This window comes from Emydura macquarii, unplaced genomic scaffold (assembly GCF_026122565.2).
Source record: "Emydura macquarii macquarii isolate MOO-44397 ecotype Brisbane River unplaced genomic scaffold, CSIRO-AGI_Emac_v2 contig_1348, whole genome shotgun sequence".
In the NCBI taxonomy this organism is placed as follows: Eukaryota; Metazoa; Chordata; order Testudines; family Chelidae; genus Emydura; species Emydura macquarii.
Window position 1 is genome coordinate 16,039,188 of NW_027131485.1, and position 19,535 is coordinate 16,058,722.

The following is a 19,535-nucleotide window of genomic DNA, read 5'->3' on the forward strand; positions in this document are numbered from 1 at the left end:
CCCCCCCGCCAGCTCCCTCTTGTAAGGGCTCTTGTTTCATTCACCCAGTGATAAAGTTTGTGATATCAGTCTTGTGGTGACAATAACTGACTTTCGATCTAAAAACACATCAGGGAGAACGATACTTACTTTCAGTCTCAAAGGACTACTCCAGCCATGGATCAAGTGCATATAACTTTGTTTTAAAACCTTCTTGTTTGTGACCAATTTTGGCAAAAGATGCCCACTAGCCATTATGGACTAAGCAGAGCTGCCATTCAGCCTGCCCCTGGATTAGCATATGATTGTGTGGGTGCTTTTGGCTTGCTACTGTGATTTAACCATGAGTTGCGTGATATCTATTGTTTTTCTTAAAGCCAAAGCTGCTGGAGTCAGACAATTGCTAGAGAATCTGAATTGTAATTAAAAAAAAATTCTAACATTCATGGTTGTAGAGTATAGCTAGAAAACATGAATCCTAAAATACCAACAGCCAGCAGGCAAATGACAAGGCAAGATAATTATTTAAAAAAAGTCACGGATTTTAAGCCAATCTCATGTTTTGTTTTTCAGGGGGACAGGGCTGCCTCATGATTTTGAATGTTTGGGATGTTCATGAGCGTTACAGAATCAGACAGTAAGAGGCAAATTTTCAAATAAGCTTCAGTCTGGCTGTACTGTATGTCATCCTAGAGAGGAGACAGGATTCAGTATTAGGAAACACAAGGGGGTTTACTTAGGATCCTGGGCATATATATATATATATATATATATATATATATATATATATCCTGTAGTACTCTGTCTTGAGACCAGAAAAACAGATTGTGCTGCAGTCTGTTAACCCTTTAGGTCTATCTAAATACCAGCCTGGATCAAGCAATCAGAAAATGGATTGTTCACTTTACTAAGGTGGCCTTTATTTGTGCGTGTGCCACTTTGTACAATGGGGTTTTGCACATGTGAATATTTCACCTATGTTTTGCGTGCAAGTGTCTGGAGCTTGTTGTTTGAAGTTTTATCCTTTAATCTATGCCTGCACTACAAAGATGTCAACTTAAATTATGTCAACATACAGTGACCGCCATAATTAAACCATTGTTGCACATCCATGCTATGCTCCTTGTGTCGGCAGAGTGCATTCACAGTAGCAGCTCTTGCATCGACACAGAGCAGTGTACCATGGATAGTGAGCCCACTGTGCAACTGGCTGCAGGGTTTTTCGGAAGGGTTTGCAATGGCTCATAGGGGCAGGTTCAGTGTCACATGATGCAGGTTTCTCAATCCCATCATTCCATGGGATTCCTGCCCCGGTAACCTGTGAGCCTGCTATCTGTGTCAGAAACCATGGATCTTGCATTGCTCTTCAGCTGGCATTACGCATACCTCTTATAACCTGATCCTGCCATCCCTCAGAAGTGCCTGATTGTATGCATGATGACATTTTTGTGTTCACTTTCATTCTGTCCTTTCCAAACTGATCTACGTCCCCGAATTTTAATTAAACAATCAGTCAACCGCCGCAACTTTTTGTTTCAGATTTGTCCTCCTCTCAGGTGGTCCATAACTCCCCTTTATTAAACTGTTAATTTGTAAGCTGTCTTCTTTTTATTTTCCTATCCTTTTCCCGTTGATCTACAAACCTCTGACCTGAAATTAATACCCCAATTTTTAAGTCTTCTAAAAATAATTTCCTATTTCCTAGGATTAGTTGCTGCTGTGTCTGTTTGTTTGACATAAGTTCCCTTGGCCCATTTCGAAGTGATTGAAGGAGAGAATCATCTTGGCCATCCCCTGTCTGGAGGCATTCACAATTCAGATGGAACATTCAAAGACATACCAAACATGTTCCCCTGTGCATGTTCAAGTGGTGATTTTTAGAAGCTTTTAACCCCTCCACATATGGCTGGATATTCACGGAATAATAAAAGTCATCTTCCTGACCACAGTCCTATGCTTCTTCCAAATGTCAAGTGCCTACTCCAACTTTCTGGACCTTAGTGCTATTCACATAAATTATAGGAAGAAATAGGTAGCTGTATCGACATTAAATTTTTCCTAAGTTGGTTTTAAAAAACAGCTTTGAACCATTTTTGTCGAATGTTTGCAGAAAATTTAGCCAGCGGCAGAGATCATGCATGGAAAACTTCAGCCTGAACAGTTACAATTTGGCAAAGCTAAACAGAGCATTGTAATGGAATGAAAACAGATCATTGGAATGGGATGTGTTAGGTAACCTTAACATAGGTTTCACTCACTAAACATTTGCAAAATACTGAGAAAATTAAGATGACTAGTGATGAGTGAGATGTATAGGACTGAACCTGAGTTACACAGAATTCACTGAATATTGCAATGGGCTATGTTACTGAAAACCTAACATTAGCTGGAAATGAGGATCGGTGGCAAAACAGACTGATTGATTATAAAGCCTTGTTTTCTGATGATCTGTGTATCTTTCATTAGTGTACATCTCTCAGGTTGTATATGCAGCTACTCCCTGTCAAGAAATTAGAAGGAAACAAAGGGTTGTTTAGAGTTGACAGCTCTGACTTAAGTAACAAATCAGTCACACTATAAAAGCTAGGTCATTTTTAAAGGTTATGTGGGTGTCCATATATTTATAGTGTTAGTTCTCTGTACATAAAAGCCTGGAAGCTTATTGATTATAATAAAAAAGATATAGTATCTGTGAAGTTAAATATATTTGGGTGGGTTTTTTTCCTGCTTAGATCTAGTGACCTTTAAAAACAGTGTAAAATTATTTGGAGATTTTTTATTTTTACGCCAATTTGTGATTTTTTACAGAATTCTTTTATGATTCTTTTTTCTTTTACATATATAAAACAAAAACCATTGTAAAATACCTAAAATAATTTTCCTTCTTATGTCCGTAACTGATGATCTTTTGCTGTCTGGATGTTATCTGTTACAACAAAGTAACAAAAGTCATAAAGGATACTGATCAGAGACCCACTCTGTTGCACCTATTCTCTCAGTGGAATGTTTGTTCCCTTTCTCATAATGTTGGCTATCAGAATCCTTTTAACATTCCTTAACTAATTTACTAATTATTAGTACAAAAAGTTTCAAGAGGTTTTAGTAGGAATCTAGAAGTTTGGAGGCACCAGATACATTAAAAGGAAAAACAGAAATTAACTGAACATGTTTGAGTGCTTAGCCAATCTAAGCATCTCTTAAGATTTGTGCAACAGTGGTAACTAAAATGTTTAAAGGAGGTTTAGCAGACTCTTGACGTGGCCAACACATTTACGTGATCAATGCATGGGATCAACATGTTGTAAACTTGTAATGTTGATTTATGCTCGTGTCCACTTGGTCCTTACTGTTCTGTAGTCATGTTGACTTGATGCTTTCAACAATTTAATAAGACACACATTCAATATGGATTGTGTTTATGAAAGTTTAGGTTGGTTCTTAATCTGGTTCATCCATTCCTAATTGCTATCACCATATACATATTAAAATCTCAGCCCACTTTGCTATACCAAACCTGGGCCCAACCCCACGAGTAGCTCCCTGAAGGCTCAAGATTCCAGGATTGGGGGCCTCTAGTCTTTATTCTTCATTACAATGTATTAATCATACTTTCAAACACTTCTTGCAAATACTTGTAGACTATTACACATCTCTGCCCTGTATTATTATAGGCCTGTATGTTGAATGAGCCCACAAAATATCAGATATGTCCATCTGTTCCTATTCTATCTAGTTTTGAGGGATGGAAATTAAACTCATGACTGGAAGACATCATAAGTTAGGCTTTATCTTACATTAAGATGAGAGTCAGAGGGCACCTTAGCATGTAGAAACCTTACAAAGGGATACACTTATGTTGTCAGATGGAAGGAAAAGTTTACACCTGCTTTCCTTTATTAGCCACTGAGGGTTTATATTTCTACATATTAAAGGCCAAAATATTTTGAACACAAAGGCAAAAGGGATTCAAGTAATACCGTAAAAGTACAGTTTAAACAGAATTGTGTGAGCAGAAACTGTAATTTTTATCTTTACTCTTTTGGAATCTTTGAATCAATGTCACAATTATATGATAAATGGAAAGTCTGTTGGAATAATGGTTCTGTCTGGGGTTTTGTGAGATCTAAAATGCATTTCCAAAAAATTGCTATTTAATATCCATGACTTTCTTCTAGTTTTGGAGTAGACAAACCCTTCCCTCTCAAACAATTTAAACAGACTGCTTGTAGCTTATGCGGTGGCAGAACTTTGAAATGAAAAGGACTGTGCTGTTTTTGTCCATCCTTTACCTTCATCATTGTTCTTTATTATTTTTATTTTAGTAGAGCCTAGAGACTTCTTGATTTCAATGGGATCAGGATAATGCCCTAATTTGGTAACCATGCCATCTGTAAGTTTATTGCACCAAATCTAAGCTGATGTCCATTTTGCTGATATCTAGTGGATGCCCACATTGAAATTAAAAGTTCCTTAGTACTTCACAAGGGCTAGTACCCTGCCCAACATTCTTACACTCAATTAACAAAACAGGTTTGAATGTCCAAATTATTGTTGAGTACAGTGGGCTAAATTATTCTTTTGATTATAGTGAGGTCTCCTTAAGTCAATAGGATTTGCCCCAAAGTAATGGAGCAGAATTTTACAAATAGTTTCTGCTTCATTTACCACACTACATTGTGTCATCATTATTGTTTCCAAAACAGCTTTAATTCTATAAAGCTATTAGAAAATTTAGAGTATTTTTTAAAGAGGAAGAAAATGTTGCCAACATTTTATTAAATATGTCATCTTTCCATTTTTTTGGCCAAGTTTTGAAAAATTTCCACCAGTTGAGTATAAAACACAATTCAATTTCTAGCCCACAACTTAAAGGAAATGGAACTGAATGCTTTAAAAGGTTAGACTATTATTTTAATCACAGAGTTTGTGCTCTCTTCTCTGTATTTTTCGTCTGAAATAGACATGGAAGTAACAGATGTTGTCATAAGAGTCCAGCTTTCTTGTAAACCTAAGGAGTTCGGATAGTTTACTTTAGATTACTTTGTGAATGATTTGAAGTTCACCTATCACTGCTTTTGTTATGAAACAATTTTAATGTGAATTGTCATTTGACAACAATGAATCAGTTGGTACCATAACCTACTGGAGAGCTTTGCCTACATCTATTTCACAATAATAAATTTCATGATAAGGACTGTGTTCTAACAGATCTAAATAATAACTGGCGAATTTGTATAATTGGATGAGAGTATATATTATTACCAGAATAGTTTAGGTGATATTGTCATGTTTCTTAAAGGGAATATTTATATATCGTAAGAAACATTTTAGTTACAGCGGACCTGGAGTATAATCCAGCCTTACTGTTGGATAGGACTCTGCCTATGTGACCAAGGCAGAATAGCATTCAACTCAGAAAGGACTGTGTAAAAATATTAACTATACTCATGGTAAAGCTGTACTGAAACATACTTTGCACTAGACCTGTTTGAAAATTAGATCAGTTTGCTCCCCCACTATAACATACGACATTTTCTAATTGGGGCAATGTTTAATTTACTGTCTCATGGCTTTTTGAATAAATATAAATTGTCATATTAAAGTGACAGGTGTAAAACCCTGGGTAGCTGTGTTAGAGAGGTTAATCTGCTCTTAATCAAATCAGTTCTGCTTCACTTTCTCATGGGGAGTGAGAGATAATAGGGCTGTTTAACTGGAGATTAGGCAGCCTTTTTGCTGGAATTCCCGAAGGGTTTACCTGAGACTTCATTGTGTTTTATGCTCTGCAAAGATATTTGAAAGAATCAATATTTAAAGATGGGCTACCTCCACACACAGTTCCATCCCCCACGGTTGATGCAATAGTACTAAAATGGACCCAGTACCAAGAAGAGCTAGAGAAACATGATCAAGCCATCCCCATCCACACTTGCAGATAAAAGGGGACTGTTCTGAGAACCTGAAAATGTGGGAGTGTCCTGATTCCACACAACTCTCCCTTTCGGTGGGAGAGGATGCCTGCTTTCTTCTATGCCCATTTATGGTGAGGGAAGTGTGAAAGGAACATGATTTTTCCCCATCATTGGATTGGGATCCATTAGGAGAATGAGGGAACCACCAACATTACATATTTTCAAGGATCAATGGAGGAATAACTCTGCAATGGGTGTGAGGAAAGATTGAGACAACAGAAAGTGTTGGGGTAAAGTAGGATGACAACATAGTAGTGCCTAATGTGGAAAGCAATGAACAAATAGACTTGGGTGTGAGGATGAATGAGGGATCTTAAGCAAGGAAGGAGGATCAAGTATGTGAGGAGACATATTGAGAAAAGGAGATGGGGGGCCTGGTTGTGGATATGATGAACAGATGGCTCTTTTGTCTGTTATGTATGTGGCTAGAGTGAACCCACTCTACCTGGGGAAGATGTCAGACATTCTTTAGTTTGGAATTAAGGGTCAAATTCTACTCTCATTTGGACTGGTGATTCAGGTGAAGTCTGCTGAAGTGAAAGCAGTATTTGGCTCCTGGGGTGGCTGCAGAGAGTAGATGCTTGCTTGTATGTTAATATTTTAAGTCTCTTTCCCAGCACTGGCAATCTGAGAAATGGGGATGGCAATTCCACACTCTTTTTTGGGAGGGGAGGTCAGCATCACTGTTGCTGAGAACCTTGGACACTCCTTGTGTTCACGGACTCCAAAGATTAACATTGTGATTAGCACCTGTGCAGGGGAAGGGAGTGGTGTGCAAGAGTCTTGTGCCCTCTCCACCCTCCTTGGCCATATGCATAAAGCTAGTCACAGTATGTTTTGATATTTAATGGCTAGGGACTCAGTTCAACAAAGCATATTAAGCCCACGATTAAGTACCATCAACTTCAATGGGACTTAAAGTGAGCATTTGCTTCTGTACTTTTCTCAAACCCTCCCCTCTCCCATCCATTAAGAAAACTTCTGCTCTGAGGAAAAATAGAGGAAGGTTTTGTGGTCTCCTGGCCATATTTTAATGCTGTAAAATAGAGCATAATTCTTCTTTTTGCATTTCTGGCTTTCCTGGGCTGCAGCAGGTGAATAGAGCCTCCCATGCATGATCCCATGTGCTATTATTTTAATGAGATTTGTTTATAAGCAAAGAAATGCACCAAGTTTTATTTTTAGCATAACCTATATTATACATAAAACAAATAAATCTTTTGACATGCTCAGAGTCATATATACTGGATGTGCTGGGCAAAATAAGAAGAATAGATACTATCGCCCTTCTATTATTTATGGTCTATAAAGTCTTTACAGTGGCATTGACAAAGGGTTTATAGTCAGTACACAAGCTGGTTATACCATAAATTGTAATGTTATATGATAAACTGGAAGTTTATAGCAGTAGTAGATATCAAAGAAAAAAATGAATTTTGGTCTGAAATGATCTATCATGGGATGGAGTAGCTACATGTTTACATATTCAACTGTTTTTGTCTTCATTTATTCTGAAGTTACTGATAATTCATGTGCTACAGAACAAGAATTTATAGGCTTATTTAGAGACTGTTGTGGGGGAGGTAGGAAAAGACCCTTTAAATTTAAGAACAACGCTGTCTTATATGGTGGCTGAGAAACACTGATGTAATTAAATTGACTCAAGTCTGGTTTCCAGCTCTGGAGATGGCAAGCAGAGCTGTTGCTTAATATTTGGTCTGTTGCTACAGGGCTCCCGATGATGCAATCAGATAGCTGGGTTACTATTTCTAGGAATGGAAATGGAAATTACTTACAGCAAAAATGTCTTAAAAATAATTTAATTGGCTCTAGTTTACATAAATACTAAAAGCAGTAAAATGTCAACAAATGTTAATTCTACTTCCTCTGTAAGCTGCACTCCTTCCTTTAGCTAATGGTTCTGTAGAACAAAAATAATTATCCTCAGTGTTTACTTACAACTTTTTTATTTTCATTTTAAGAAGCTGCCTGTAATTTTGTAGAACTTCAAATTTTTTCTCATGTTAAGAAATGACTGTATTAAAATTTTAAAATCATGCAACATGGATTTTTTCCCCAATATCTTGATTGGGTTTTCATAGTACATAAAGGCAATATACAAAAGGTGACATTAAAAACTCAAAATACCATTTGCAGTTAAAATTAACTCTGCTGTAACATTCCTCCAACAGAGCTCGAAGTTATCCTTAAGAACATAAGAACGGCCATACTGGGTCAGACTAATGGTCCACCTAGACCGGTATCCTGCCTCCGATAGTGGCCAATGCCAGAGTTTCAGGGTGTGTGTACAGAACAAGGCAATTTTGGAGCAATCCACCCTGCTTTCCCCTCCTGGCTTCTGGCAGTGAGAAGATGAGTCATCCTGAGCACGGGGTTACATTTGGGTTGCACAATTATTGTGTGGCATCCCATATCTGGCTTTCTCTCTCTTATGCAATAGAAATAGGCAAGGTCCGCACGACAGACTTGTATCGGTGCAACTATGTTGCTCAGGGATGTGAAAAATCCACACCTTGAGTGATGTAGTTCCACTGATTTAGTCTCACCCCCGCACCTCCCCACGTAGACAGCACTATGTTGACAGGAGAGCTTCTCCTGTTGACATAACTACCGCCTCTCGGGGAGATGGATTAACTTTGCCAATGGGAGAAGCTTTCCTTTCAGTGGAGGAGCATCTTGATGAAAGCTGTACAGCTGCGCCGCTGTAGTATTGTATGTGAAGACAAGCCTATAGTCTCTGTCAGGGTGGATGGGGTAGATTTGTCTCATAAGGAAGCGTTCTGATTTATTTGCCCTGAGACCGTGCTCATTTTGTCCAGGAAGAAGCCATAAGGTCTCCATAGCATGATATCAGCTGTTTCAGTTGTTCAGCTAAAAGAGGTGGGTGAGGTAGCTGCATGTTTACCATTGGCTTTTGTCTGTCTGTGGCGATGGGCAAGATGACTGAAGAGCAGGGATGAAAACTAACTTTGTATATCTGACAGAGGTCAAACTTAATGCCTGCTGGCGCCGTGGCAGAAAATCAACACCCTCAACACCTTCCTGATCCCCCGCATCTCCTTCGTCCTGTGGGGCTCGGCCGTGGCGAAGGTGCCCCTCAACAAAGCCGACGGCGTCATCAGGCAGCTCATGAAGGGGTGGCTCTTCCTCCCCCAGAGGGCCAGCAACGAGCTGACCTACATCGGCCACAAGCAGGGGGGCACCAACGTCCCATTCATGGTCGACCTCTGCGACATCGGGGTCATCACCCAGGCCTTCTGCCTGCTGACCTGCCCCGACGCCACCGTGAGCGCCATCGCGTCGAAGGCCCTGGAAGAGGTGGTCGCGAAACGGATCCGCCGAGCACCCACCCGCGACGACATCGCCACCTACCTCAGCGGCTCCCTGGAAGGTGAGTTCGCGCGGGACGGAGGCGACATCTCGTCCCTCTGGACCTGCGCCCGCAACGCCACGCGGCGCCTGGGTAAGCGCATTGGCTGCCACTGGACGTGGTGCGAGGAGCGCCGGGAGCTGTCGGTCCTGGTGCCAAGGATCAGAGCCGACGGCCACACCATTGTCACCCCCCATGCCTGGAGAGGTGCCTGAAGGCATCCGTCCACGCGCTGTACCTCGGGAGCCTGAAGAAGAAGCCCGACCAGGGAAAGGCGTTCAAGGTGACCAGCAAGTGGGACCCCAGCAACCACTTCCTGGCGGGCGACGGCTACACCTGGTTCGCGGACTGGCGGTTCATCCACCGGGCCCGTCTCAACTGCCTCCCGCTGAACGGGGCCGTCCGCCACAGGAACCGGGACAAGCGCTGCAGGAGGTGCGGGTACGTCAACGAGACCCTGCCCCACGTCCTCTGCGGCTGCAAGCCCCACTCCCGAGCCTGGCAGCTGAGGCACAACACCATCCAGGATCGCCCGGCGAAGGCCATCCCGGCCCACCGAGGCATGGTGACCATCAACTCCGCCATCCCCAGGACCGACAGCCAGCTGAGACCCGACGTCATCATCACCAACGAGGACCACAAGAAGATCGTCATGGTGGACGTCACGGTCCCCTTCGAGAACCGCAGCCCGGCCTTCCACGCCACCCGAGCCCGCAAAGAGGAGAAATACTTCCCCTTGGCCGACACCCTGAGGGATCAGGGCTACGAGGTCCAGATCCACGCCTTGATCGTCGGGGCCCTGGGAGCCTAGGACCCCCTCAACGAGCCCATGCTCTGGGCCTGCGGTGCGGGTCAGCGCTACGCCAAGCTCATGCATCGCCTCATGGTCTTGGACTCCATCCGGTGGTCTCGGGACATCTACATCGAGCACATCACCGGCCACCGGCAGTACCACGAGGAGAGAGACGGAGCACCACCACAGGACCGTTCTTCCGGACCGATGGACCCAACCCACCACCACCACGACGGACGCGGCGGGGGACACACCAGTGGATGCAGCGGGGGACACACCAGCGGACGCGGCGAGTGCTAAAGCATTGGACCTAATGAGGGACGCACCACTTTGTATGGACTTATTTGCTCTCTTTGTTAAACACCCCCAAAAGTAACCCACAGATATACTTAGTAACGTTCCCCCATTCCCATATATCCCCTTGTGTCTCTTAGCGCCTACACCATCACCCCCCATCCAGGACCCCGCAGCTTATCCCTTGTTATTCTCCCCAGACTTTCAACCACTCCCCGTGCCTCCTGATAACCTGCATATTGTACCTGGATGTTGTATAACTTTGCCCCTTTAACTCTATGGGTTACCTGTTTGTTATTTTTTGAAACATTTACTCAATAAAAAACTTTATTTCTAAGTTGGTGTTACCTCATAAAACCAATCATACATTGCAAGTAGTGGGACTAACTCTATTTGTGGGGGCTTTATGGGTCACTCATGATGTATTCAATCATGATTGTGATATACCATCACTTTTAATATGAAACCTTGTGTGGTAATTGTACCTTTTTAATTTCCTGATTCTAATGTATTCCAGCCTGAACCATATTAGAAATTAACACTGAGGAAAGCAGCTTTTTTGGCTATGATTCACTCCAGATATACAAAGCTATAGATAACAAAGTTTAACACCAGCAGTTTGATAGCCATTGAGTCATAATTGGGGATAGGCTAGAGTTGTGAAATTCAAATCCAGAATTAGATCCAGATCTGAACTTTCACCAACTTTGGAGCACTTAGGGGACCAGATTCAGTCTCTGGGTCATAGAGAAAAGTTATAGTCATGAAAATATTGTAAGACGTTTTATTTATATATATATATATATATATATATATATATATATATATGAAAACATGTGAAATCTAGTACACGAAGCAGCAAAAGCAATGCTCCTAAATGGCCTTAATATAGTCTTTACCAAGAAAACTTACTTCTTAAAAAAGTAGCCTGTTATGTATGTTAGAAAGCAAACATGTGAATTGCTTCATGTCTCACCCAGTCATAATTTCCTGTGATGGATGGCAGCTGCAGGAATAGAGGAATAGGTGCTTACGTATGGGATGGTATTTTTTTTACAGCAGTGTCTTGATCTCTAGCAGTTTCTTTTGGCAGCTCTACTCATACTTACTGTACAGTTGAAGTTGCTTCTGAGTTTTTCAGTGTTAATAACAGGCTGGTTTGCTGCTCTAGTTCTGCACATTTTTCTTTTACTGCACCGGTTAATTCACTTAATAGTATTATATGCTGCCTTTATTCTTTGAGATCCCAGCTGCAGTTCAATATTAAAGATTAAAATGATGTGAAAAGGTGTTCTTCTCCCCCGTCACTCTGGTGGATGGCCCACATTGTGGAATATGAGGAAAACATGCATAATATATGCTTTATAACAAAGTATCACTTTCTGTGCATACCATAAGCTATGTTTGAGCTTAAGGTATATAACTTTTGGGGAGAAATGGCCCTACCCCATGCAAAAATATTATAGACAGTTCATCTTGACCCTCCCACTGCACAGTGGCTAGAAGGGTTTCTGCAGCCATCAAGTTGGAGTAGTGGTTGTGCAGTGGCACTGCTGCTTCTTTGTGGTCAAATCTTTGTCTTTTCCTTCCCCTCCCTCCCCATGGGAGTTCCTCAGTGTCCAGCCAAATTCCTTAAGCTGGGAGCTATGTAGCACATTTTAGTCTATACATTTATGATGCTACCAGCTCTTACAAGAGAAACACAGAGGTCTGAACACAGGTCTTGGCTGAAAGACCTTTAATTTGATTCATAAAGTATTTTATTTGTAGTTCCAAGATGAGCTGTTTACAGTTGCAGATAGTAATTGGATTTTTATATTAAAAAGGGAAAAATTACTTCAATTTACTTCTTACAAGTAGGGGAAAATACACGCTAATGAGTGCACATGTATGTCTGTCTCAAACACACTCACTCAAGCCTTTTAGTAGCAATTGTGCCTCAAAGCTAATTTTGCCACAAGATCTCCTAAGTATGACCTTTTTTTAAAGTGCTTATAGAGTTGAACTAATTCCAGCTGCAGAAAGCTTTATATGCCCATTTAACCTCCATGTTAAGGGCTCAAGTGATCTCTATGAACTAGAGGGAATTTCACAGCAACAGAGAACAGGAACAATGTAATGAGAGAACACTAACCTCTGCAAAACAGACAAACAGCTAGTTGTTGTGGATTCCCTGCAATGGAAAACAAGAAAGTGAGAGGCTCTGGTGAGCCACATTGCACAACAATTTAGTGACAGCAGGACTGCCACTCTGGAATCTCATACCAAATATCCAAAACTTTTAACAAAGGCAAATTTACTTTTAATGCTTTCTGTTGGAAAAGTTTTGGGTTTTTTTTTGTTTTGTTTTTTATTATATAAATTGCTCTTATTTACTTCCTGCAGCTTCAAATGACAGCCCCAGAATGATGACTAAACTTGTTTGTTCAAATGAACAGTGCAATAAACACATGCTATTGAGATTAAAACATGTATGCACAAAGATTTCTTGTGAAGAATGCCTGATTTTCAAGTGCATGGTTTTGGAAAAGAAACTGTATAGGCAAATATGGTATTCTTATTAATACTTTTGTGTGTATTGAAATGGTGGTTGGCATGTCAGATGTGTTCATATGAACATATCTGTTCTTAGGCAACTTAGGCTCATGTTGAAGTCAATGGGAGTTTTACTTGAATAAGGAATTTAGGGTCACGTCCCTGTTGATCCAGACTAGTGTACCATTCAAAATGTAGCCCTCAACATTCAGCTTGTTAAGAAGTGTGTCCAATGGTCACATGCTAATGGTGTAATCACTGTTTATGGTCCCATTAATACATTTTGTATATAAGAAGCTTTTCAGCTTTCATGGTAACACAACAAGCAACAAAAAGCACTTGAGGTTTCCCAGTAAATACCTATGGTGTAACCATTATCATTATATACATACATGTATTTAAACAAAAACATATTTTTTGTAAATATGCACATTAATATAAACACATTTCCATAGGTTGCTCATTGGTGTGTAACATTAAATATTTTGTGCAGTTATTCTTTTGTATGGCATTTGAAAAACAATGGGCTGGGAACATAATTGAAATTTAAGATTTGAAAGCCATTCTAATGCTTCTGGTGCAGCTAGGCGAGTCTCTCTTGTACCACCCCTGCAAGTGTGAATGGGACAGTTGTCCATGATGTCGCATACTTTATATCTCACCAAAGTCACAATTTGGTGATTCTTTGATTTTTTTATTTTTTTCCCCCCATTTGTGGAGGAAATATCCACACCTTCTGTGTATTGTCTGAATGTGGTTAAGTGCAGGTCACTGCCTATGTGGAAGGCAGAATCCAGGAATTGCCTTCATTGGATCTTCAATCAGGTCTTTGTTTGGAATATCACAAATGGCCCATGAGTTGAGCCAGCATGTGCTGGAGTCCTTTCTGTTGGCCTGTAATGTTGACGTCTGGATCCAGAAAGGCTTCCTGGATTTGACTCAGGAGAGTAACAATGAACTGAGATCTTGGTGTGTCAGCAGGTCTGGAGTGGTCAGTATCTTCTTGTACTCCTGGACCACAGCAGCATACAATTAAAACTTCAAATCTCTGCATAATTTTCAGTACAATTTCCTTTATGATGCATGAGTTTTAGGATTGTGCCAAATATACACAAAATTTTTTTCAACTTCTTCTCTTAGTTACACCCATGCTACTATACTGACTTCAGTAGCAAGTGGAATTTGACTGTAACAAAGATTTCCTCATGATTATTAATAGTATGCTCTGTATGTCAATTCTTATTGCCCCAGACTATGCCCTCCTAACCCTGTTTTGATAATATCTTAGAAGGGCTTTCATGAGTCTTCATAAACATTCAGAATCAGATTTTGCCTGCATCCTGTGGGATGTGCCTGGGGGAAGAGGGAGCTCAAGGACAAGGAAGATATCAGCTATGGTCCTACTTAATTCTCTGAGGAAGAATGTGTTACAACTGGAGCTCTAGGGAGTGTTGTCTCTGTGGCACAATACACCCCTAGGTCCTATTGGGGAAAATTCATTTTTCCAATGACTGTAATATGCGGATATGCATTAAAGATGCAGTCATTTGTCTTGTACTTTTATATTTATCTTTCATCTACTATCATGTGTCTCGTCACTGGACTTAATTAACCTACCAGAGCCAGCAGTTTTTATTTAATTTATCTCCTTGTATGACCCCATTCAATGTTATATTGGAGTGCTATCCAAGTATTTAAAAATAGGAATAAAACAATCTCCCACTCTGTTTTTTTCCTTCCCTTTCAGGCTGTAGGAGAAATAGATTGATTAATGTATAGGGATGGTTTTGTGTTTGTGGGTGTGCCATATGTGAGTGAGTGTAGAATTTATTGTGGGAAAGCTAAGTCAAATGAAAAACATAAACATTTATCCTGAATAACTCATGCCATACCCAATTACCCTACCTAGAATTATTCTCCTTATAGTAAAGTACCCTCTGTTCAACAGTATATCTGCATAAGGCAGGTCCCCAAACAAACTGAGAGATTACAGTCCAGTTTACATATAAACAGGAAGTTTAAAACAGAGAGCCCATTTTGGCCTTCTGTAGAGGTATGCAATCCCTATGTAAGTCAAGGGTAGTTGTATGTGAATAACTGAGTATAGAATGAAGCCCAGATTTTTCATACACCTGTTTCACCTCCATTATAATATGCAGACAATGAACTCAGGGATGTGTAATTTATCCTTCCCTGTGGCAGCCTGGAACCTGTGTATTCATCCCAAGGGAGAGCAGGTGCATGGACTGATCTATGTTTTCTCTTGGGATTTCCAACAGGTGCTCAAAGAAACCCTGGCTAGCAGAGACTGTACAGGGGATTGTCTGAATTATACATCTCCTGGCCATACCCAATCCTAGCTCAGTACCACTTGTTTCTTTGGTGCTGACTCCATGCAGAACCCCCAGAGGCTGGGGAGGGCGTAGTCATTTTATGTGATGTTACACACTCTATACTTTTTCTGAGTGCCTCCTGCAGTGTCTATGCTGGTAGAAGCAGTCCTAGCTCTTGGCTTGAGGATTTCCATCCAAGCTTTTAACATTCTTGATAAGAAGTCAAAATCTGTGGTTCAGAATTTAGATAGTAGTAATTAGGGTTTGGAAAAGAGTGTGTCAGAGAAAAGTGCTCTGTTTTTTAAGATCATTATTGCAAGTCAAAGATAGCTAGTTCCCATTGATCAAGGGATTATTCCCAGGGCTGGTCTTACAGGTGGGTGATGTGGATGACTGCCCAAGGCGCTATGGTCAAAAAGTAAGGAGTGGGGTTGGTCTGAGGTCTGCAGAAGGGAGGTTGGTGTAATGGAGGTGGGGCAGCAGGGCCCAGAGGCAATGGGGGAGATGAATGGAGATGCAATGCAAGGGCCTGGAGGGACAACGGGATCCAGAGGCACCAAAATACAAGTTTGCCCAGCGCACCATTTTCCCTAAGGCTGGCCCTGATTATTCTGCACTGTCCTTCAGCAAGAAAAGAGAAAACAATGGCACAAACTTGATGTGCGAAGAGCTTACTTAGAGGACAAACTTAAATAAGTCCACAGATCGCATTGTGCTCCCTCATCATTGCATCTATATCCATGACTGTCAGCTGAATCAGACCATGGCATTATCTTCTGTTGGGAAGCAGTGTCCAGGAGGCATCAAGGTGCATTCTGAAAACAGTAGCATCATTTAAGGTGTAAAGAGCAGCTGCCTCATCAGAAAAAGATATCTGAAGAGTGGATCTCATTTATATATAAAAATACTTAGGATTTATACTCTTTTATATTTACAAAGAACTGTAGAAACATCTAATTATATAGCACTTATGCAAACAAATTAGAAATAGCCTCTTTGAACCCCTCTTTCCAAAATATATATATATATATATATATATATTCCAAGCTGTAGTCTCAATTTACTCTGTTTCTTTTACTTCAGTAATTTCCCAGGACAGAAAAAGAGGAGCAAAAGACTAAGGCTGGGATTTTCAAAGGCAATCTAAGAGATTGAGTGTTTAACTCAGTGGGGATTGAGTGCTTAACTCCTTTAATCTCTTTTGAAAACCACACCCTAAATGTGTGAAGTTAAAAGAAAGAGTGAATGCTTCCTACAGAAGATGTATAACAAAAAGGGTTCAGTATTTCTTTTATGTTAGGCGCTTATGTACCACTGTGATAGGCACCTTAGAAATACCTAAAATAGATTAAATGAACCTGCCTCATCTTAATGTTATGGATGGAGAAAAGTACTGAACATTCAGCAATTGAATTGTTCATTTCAATCTACAGAGTGCTTGCTCGTGTTCTCTCTATCAGTGCTTCATTCCTTCACCTAGAGATTCAGCTTTATATTGACATGCTGGATTATGTAAATATTTCATATTTTATGCATACATTGTAAGAACTGGATTCTGTAACTCTCACGTTGAGAAATCCAATTTAATTCCATTCCTTATTGAGCCCTGTTTGTTTAAATGGAAAACTGCAGACAGTCATGATAGGGTTAAAAACAAATCTGAAACCTTTTATTAAAACACATTTATTACATTTTCAGGATGGCGTTGTTTGCGAAACAATAACATGGTATATCTATCAGAGATCATCATATAAAGTTAAATGTCCCAGAAACAGCAATCTACAACCATTTTGCACCAGTGTAAATGAGACAATGTCTACATGCCCCTGCTGTTCGGACTACAGGCGTGTAAAACTACAGTGTGCATTAGTGTGCTGTGCTGTAACCCCCCCGTGTGGACACTGCAGGCATGAACTAAGAGGCCTCTAGATCATGTTAAGCTGGTCCTCTTTAAACGAAACTAGGTTAATACGAACCAGGTCCCTCTTAGCTCATGCTAGTGCACACTGCACTTCACATCCATGTAGTTCAAACTGCAGTGCTGTGTAGATGAACTCTGAGTACCCAAGTTGCAAGGCAGTGCAGAATCAGGTCTACAGTGTCATAGAGCCAGGTTGGGAAATTGGTATAGTTGTGAATTAGTTACATTTTTAAATTCCTTTTGCTTACATAATGGGCAGAATTCTGTTCTCACTCACGCTGGTGTAAATCCAGAGTAACTCCATTGACTGATTTCAGCATGGTCTGGATTTACACTGGAGTGACTGAGAGAGTGGGATTTATCCCAAAATCTCAATCCAGTAGGATTGTAAGTATATAAAACAAGATCAGAATTTGGCTGCTGTCAGCAGTTTGCTTGATGTTTCTCTCTAAGTGAGCTAGAAAGAATAAGAAAAATTCATTAGAAGATAGATGTCTGCTCCAGAACTTTTCCAGCTGTGCTCCTAAGACCTCTTTGCATGGGTTTTTCATCCCACTTTCCTTATACAGAAGAGACTCTTCAAGACAGATAGCTTTGAGATGGAGACAAAATTCCTCCCGCAAGAGATAGGCAAACAGGTCTTGCTAGCTTTCTGTGCTTAGATATGATATAAAGCACAGGAAAAGTCATGTCATAAAGTGATATGAACTCTTGCAGTGCACTTCAGTTATGCGGTCAAAATACAGTAGAGTTCAGGAATCAATATTCCAATTTAAATTCTTTTCAATGCCAGTAATAAATATTTAACTTCCTTCCATTTCTCTGATGCTCTAAAACCTGAATTATGCTCGGTGATCTGGATGAAATGTCATGTCATGGTGGGTCCAAATGTTATTCAGTTAGTTCCATCACCTAACTTTTATAATGTTGTTCAGCAATCCTGAGGGGTACGAAGGATGACATAATGGATAGAGCACTGACCAAGAAGTCATTCAATTCCTGACTCAGCTACAAACTTCTTGTGGACCTTAGGCAAGTCACTTAACTTATATACTTATATCCACCCAATACCTTAGTTCCTTCCCTACCTCAAGGGGTGGCTGTGAGGATAAAATAGTGCAATCCCTCACATTCTATAGGAATGAGGCCCATATAAGTACCTAAATAGATACAGCTTGTGGATTTACTTATAAACCCAATGGAGCTCTGATTTTCCACTCTGGTTAGTCCATCACAGTTCCATCACTAATTTCTAGTCGAGCAGTGCAGGAACAGAGAAGAGGAGGCATAGCAGGGGAGCTTGACAAATGATACCAGAAAAATTAGCACACAGTGGTTCATAATGAAGTTCAAGAGTATTTATGTGTATGTGTGATGTTTTTTATTTTTCCTATGAAAAAAATAAAATAGACTTGGTAATGAACTAGTGTAATGATTTAAAAAAAAACAAAAACCAAAAACTGTACAGCAAGCCCAGGTACCCAGCCAAATATAGAATATGTAAGTGTTGAAAAGACTTCTATTCTTTTCTTCATATAGCTTTAAACTTATATCCTGTAAGATAAAACAATGGAACTTCAAAGATAGTCACTGTAGTTGTGGACTCATTTTCCTTTTTCTCTTATCGTGGCTACTTTAATGTTATTCAATTTAATGTTAAACAAAAATAAGCAGAAACAAAAATCTATTTTAATTACTTGCCCATAGCCTATAGCCAATCAAACAGCAAATCAGGGGAATTTAAGGCAGAGCAGAAATTACCACTTCAGAGTGTTTGTTTTTTACATACAGGATTTAGTCCACTTTGATACTAGACAAGAACATATTGCTGTATTTGGTTATAAATCTAGACTGTTGATTATTTCTTTGAAGAGAGATTTCGGTGACTTCTAGGGGAGTTAATCTAGAGATTACTCCTTTTAGCACTACTAAATAAAATGATATATTTAAAAGAATCAGTGCAGATTCTTTAAAGCTGCTGGATAATAAAAAGAATTAATAAAGTGTTAAATTAGAGTAATGTTCTTATAAAGGCATTTCAGCTTGTAATACTCTACTATTATGTTCAGAGGCTATAAGCAAGACCAAATATGATCTATGTTGAAAGAAGGGGACTGGGACCCACAAGTATTGAGCTCTAATGCCTGCTCACACTGACCGTAATCTTGGCCTGGGGAACCTTTGCCTAGTTAAAGGAGAACTTGTGCAGATGCCTCTGTGAAGAAGGGCAAGAACCCACTTGATTAGGAGAAGCTGAGCCCAGAACAAAAGGGTTGATGCTGGATTCCAGGAGCAGGGATAGAACTCTCAGGCAAAG

General features: G+C 40.3%; 1 long non-coding RNA gene across 1 annotated transcript; it reads right to left on the reverse strand.

The window, feature by feature from the left end:
* Nucleotides 1-2,047: 2,047 nt before the first annotated feature.
* On the reverse strand, nucleotides 2,048-12,594 carry LOC137155328 (uncharacterized). Its single transcript, XR_010920421.1, has 3 exons — nucleotides 12,564-12,594; nucleotides 2,847-2,905; nucleotides 2,048-2,479 (listed from the first exon to the last, which is right to left on the reverse strand). It is a non-coding gene; the product is annotated as an uncharacterized lncRNA (long non-coding RNA).
* Nucleotides 12,595-19,535: the final 6,941 nt, after the last annotated feature.